This window comes from Chelonoidis abingdonii, chromosome 5 (genome assembly GCF_003597395.2).
Source record: "Chelonoidis abingdonii isolate Lonesome George chromosome 5, CheloAbing_2.0, whole genome shotgun sequence".
Lineage (NCBI taxonomy): Eukaryota > Metazoa > Chordata > Testudines > Testudinidae > Chelonoidis > Chelonoidis abingdonii.
In genome coordinates, this window is record NC_133773.1 from 145,402,913 (window position 1) to 145,408,021 (window position 5,109).

General features: G+C 43.7%; 1 long non-coding RNA gene across 1 annotated transcript; it reads right to left on the reverse strand.

Moving 5' to 3' along the window:
• Positions 1–1,489: 1,489 nt before the first annotated feature.
• On the reverse strand, positions 1,490–3,646 carry LOC116814932 (uncharacterized). The gene is made up of 2 exons (XR_004371374.2): positions 2,933–3,646; positions 1,490–2,639 (listed from the first exon to the last, which is right to left on the reverse strand). It is a non-coding gene; the product is annotated as an uncharacterized LOC116814932 (long non-coding RNA).
• Between the last annotated feature and the right edge of the window lie 1,463 nt (positions 3,647–5,109).

The window sequence follows — 5,109 nt, forward strand, 5'->3', positions numbered from 1 at the left end:
TTTTAAAGGCCTAGTTGGCGTGTTACTGAAGAATAGAAAGAGAGAACTTAAAGAAAAATAAAGGATTTTGTTTTTAAAGTGTTAGTTTGAAATAATAGATTCAAGTTATTGAAGAAAAGAGAGATTTTGGGCGAGGTTTAGTAAGGAGAGGTGTTTTTAAAGGCCTAGTTTGGCACGTTATTAAAGAATAAAAAAGATTGAGATAAATTTAAAAGGTGTATTAAATCTTAGGTTAGGTTAAGAAAAGAGCATTTAAAAAGAGTTAAATAAAAGAGAAAAATATAAAGGAAACTGCCATGTGCTCTGAGATGTGAACCCAGCTGACGGAAGAATCCACTTGCATGACTCTTCTTCCTGGGGGAAGGGCAGAACAACCAATGTATCTTATCCTGTTTCACATCCCACAACAGTCCGTCAGGTGTTGATGGACCTTTCCTGTTGGGAAGGTTGTAACGCCTTCTCGTGGAGACTGGCATGTCACACCAGTTAATGTTACTCTCCTGCCTGGTGATTTACACGGTCACAGCGGCTCACAATACAACTGCTCCATGAATGACAGCCAACAGTGATGTAAGTAACCCACAATGTCTAACTCTGTAGTGTAGACCAAGCCAGAGGGTGAGATTCTGCCTTTTAGTCACTATGGGAAGTACCTTAATTTGCAGCTGGTCCCCTTGAAATGAATGAAGCGGCTTGTGGGGGAAGGTATAACTCAGTGTGGATAAGCATGGCAGAACCCAGCCCTGCTGCACTGGGCGGTTGTTGTAAGCTAGCTTCCATCCTCAGCCAATGTGAGAAACAATATTTTCAGTGGAGGAAAGGGGGGTTTCCTGTTAGAACCAAGTTCCGCCCCAGCCTAGTGTTAACCTCAAGAGAACATGCGTTCAGGCTCTCTGTGTGCTTGTTAGAGAACGTAAGAACATAAGAACGGCCGTACCTGGTCAGACCAAAGGTCCATCTAGCCCAGTATCTGTCTACCGACAGTGGCCAATTTCAGGTGCCCCAGAGGGAGTGAAGCTAACAGGCAATGATCAAGTGATCTCTCTCCTGCCATCCAGCTCCATCCTCTGACAAACAGAGGCTAGGGACACCATTCCTTACCCATCCTGACTAATAGCCATTTATGGACTTAACCACCATGAATTTATACAGTTCTCTTTTAAATGCTGATATAGTCCTAGCCTTCACAACCTCCTCAGGTAAGGAGTTCCACAAGTTGACTGTGCGCTAGAAGAAGAACTTCCTTTTATTTGTTTTAAACCTGCTACCTAATAATTTCATTTGGTGACCCCTAGTTCTTGTATTATGGGAATAAGTAAATAGAAGAAAAGGGCAGAAAGTCAAAGAAATATGTGTGGAATAAGGCAAGAATTCCCATGCTTCCTGTTTCCTTAGACTCTACCCTCCCTATTCAGCATCTGTCATCTGGTAGGTTTGATCTTCCCATAAAGGGTCCGTCCCACCTTGAATAACGAGGAATCAGTCGTGATAAGGTGAAAGACAAATGAAGTGTATTGAGGGATTGGTGTACAATGAATGGGGCAAAGAAAAGGAGGGAGTAAACCTTAAAATTATGTAAGACTGTGATTTTCCCAAAATAAACCCTATAAACAAGTAACTAAACCCCTTAATAGAAATCTCCTTCTATAGATCAAGAGTCGATTGTTGCCTGAGACCTCAATCCTCTGGCTAGTTGAAAGCCGTTGGAGAGGAGCTCCAGGGAGTCCCTTGATGTTTCTTTGGGTCTGTAGAAGAGCAGATGGTCCATCGGGGAATAGCAGCTGAAGTTGGGTGATGGTAAGTGGGATGTGGCTGTCTGTACGTCTCTTCTCCTTGCAGGTGATGACAAAGTAGAAGCAGAGCTGTGGAAGGAAAACCTGAGCCTCCTCTACCATTAGGATGGGGAGGTGAGTGCAAGTCAGACCCTCACTGTCACTCGGATGGGCAGCAGCTGAGCAGTGCTCGGGGCAGACTTATATAATCTGGCCTGAGAAACCCCATAGAAGGAGCAGAAAACCCCTTTTGGGAAACCTTGTGGAAAAGGCGGTAAAAACCAGTTCTGTCCAGATTTTGTTTATCACTTCTGAGGACTTTTCCGTCTTTATCTGTCGGTTTGATGATTTCATCTAAAATGCTATTTGGGTCCTTGGCCTCTGTCACTTTCTACACCAATTCTTCCCCTAGAGCTAAATGTTCCTGGGTTAAATAGAGGCACTGCAGTGCGTATCCCAACGTGATGGTGATATTTAACACACTCTCCAGGCACAAACTACTGCTAATTTCTTTAATTTTACAGTTTACAGTCGTGATGCTTCTGACTGGGGGAATCTATAGCGCACCCAGGACAATCTTCATTTTGTTTCTCTCTCAGGCAGTGCTTGATGATTCTGTGCACAGCTGCTCGCACAATTGCACACATCATGGTTTTAGGTTATGAACTTGCACAGGCTTAATACCAAATTTCTCCCTCAACTTTAGATCGTATAGGCCTATAGAATAAGCACCCCCCTTGCTTCGGCATTCTGTTGAGCATCTGGTTTTGGGTCTGGGCCAAAACAGATTGGGCCCAATCCACTCAGCCCTTCGGAGCTGTCGGTGTCCAGAACTGCCAAGTCCTCCGAAGAACCATCGCTCAGGTGCTGAAAAATGTACAGTAAGAAATACGTGTAAGGCATCTTTGTACTTTTTCATAGCATGCAGCTTTTAAAACCTTTTACAACCTTTTAGACCCCTTCCGCATGCAGCTTTTAAAAACAACAACAAATGCAATATGTCTCTGTGCAGGCTGATCCAAAAGGCACTAGCCAACCAAGCACCAGTGATCGGGTCCCTGCCAAACCATCTCTTGAATGTTCTTACATACAACTGTCAAAGTCAGACTTAATTCACTCTACTTCTACAATATACTTCATTCTACTTTCACACAACATACCTGGGCCTCATGTCTGTACAGCGCCTTGTTTGATTCGTTTGGGCTCTCCTGGCCAGGGTCCGGAGTCTCAAACAAATCTTGGCCCAGCGGTCTGGCCTCATGTTTCTCCACCGTGTCGTTCTTGTGGGTACAGGCATCATTAGCTATCCCTGTTTCCCCGCTCCCATGACCCATCTCAAACACTCTTCAGGTCCCATAGCACTGACCGTATAACGTCTCTTCATGAGAGGCTGGACTGCCGGTGTTGGCCAGGACCTTCTAGGTGCAGCCATCTTTCATCATCAGACCTGTTTAAATAGAAGCTCCTCCTTATCTTATCTTACCTCTGATCCACTGGCTCACAAAGGCTGTTTTTGCTAACAGGGGCTTTGCTGAAGAAGCATGCTGCTTCAAATTGTCCTAACCAAAAAATGACCAATGTTAGTCTAACACATAGGGGAAAACTCTTTTATCATTACAAATTACTTTCATAAATAGGTTCGCTGTGTTTTTAACCCTGGGATGTTTCTGCATGCACACTTTTTATTGAAATGCAAAAGTGCTAAATGAAGGAATGTGTCTTCAGACAGGCTTCTCTTTTCAAGTGTTTATTCTTTTACAAAACATAATATAACTTTCACTAGTGTTTATTAAAAAGTGGGGGAAGAAGCAGCCTTCTTATCTCTGATCCACTGACTCACAGATGCTGTTTTTGCTAACAGCAGCTTTGCTGAAAAATCACGTGTGACGGATTGTGGGGGAGATAGGGCCCTGCACCCCCCACTTCCTGCAATTCACCGTGACTCTGAGTTAGCCAGCCAGTAAAACAGAAGGTTTATTAGACGACAGGAATGCAGTACAAAACAGAGCTTGTAGGTACAGAAAACAGGACCCCTCAGTGAGGTCCATCTTGGGGGGCAGGGAGCCCAGACCCTGGTTCTGGTCCTCCCTCCATTTCCCCAGCCAGCTCCAAAGTAAAACTCCCTCCAGCCATCCCAGCCACCCACACACCCCAGCCCCTTCTCCAGCCTTTGTCCAGTTTCCCAGACAGAAGGTGTCACCTGGCCCCAACCCCCTCCTGGGCTCAGGTTACATGCTCATGTATCATCCCTTAAGTGAAGTCACACCCTGATGTCCCACCACCATCCAGCACCAATGCAGACAGTACCAGTAAGCCACACATGCAACATTACCAGGTCAATACTCCCCACTCACTACTCCGTCACACCGCACTGCTTCAAATTATCCTTACTAAAAAATGACCGACATTAGTCTAAAACATAGGGGAAACATTTTTATCACTATAAATTACTTTTATAAACAGGTTCTCTGTGTTTTTAACACTGGGATTTTTCTGCACGCTCACTTTTTATTGAAATGTATATTCAAAGTGCTAAATAAGGGACGTGTCTTCATACAGGCTTGTCTTTTAAAGTGTTTATTCCTTTACAAAGGTTCATATATCTTTCACTTTTATTTGTTAAAAAAGTGGGGGAAGAGGCAGCCTTCTTCTCTTGGATCCACTGGCTCACAGACGCTGTTTTTGCTGCTGCTTCAAATTGTCCTCACTAAAAGCAGAGGGAAAAGCTTTTAAAAGCTTTTTGTTAGCAAGGGTTTGTGGCTTTAACCCTGGGGTGTTTCTGCATGCTCATTTTTTATTAAAACACAAGCAAAAGTGCTAAATAAAGGGCTGTCTCTTCATACAGGCTTGTCTTTTCAAGTGATTATTCCTTTACAAAACTTAATATCACTTTTACTTGCTTTTGTTAAAAAGTGGAGTGGGGGAAAGCTGCCTTCTTATCTCTGATCCACTGACTCACCAGATGCTATTTTTTGCTCACAGCGGCTTTGCTGCCGCTTCAAATTGTCCTCACTAAAAAATGACCAATGTTAGCCTAAAACATAATGGAAAACTTTAAAAAACTGTTTGTTACTAAGGGCTTATGGTTTTAACCTTCATTAAAGCCCCTGTGTAAAAGGGCAACATGACAGGAATGGTGCTTGGGATCTGTTTTTATAATTAAGAATAAGGCAGTTAAAGGGGGTGGGGGAGGGAGATGGCTCTTGTTTAAAAACCTTAGGACTATCGGATTGGTTCAGGAAAATGTAGTTTATGACCCAGCTGTAGAACAGCATCTGATTGGTCCGATCCAAAGGTGGAGACAACTATCCCGAGGTGCTGTGAACCTGGGAAGTTG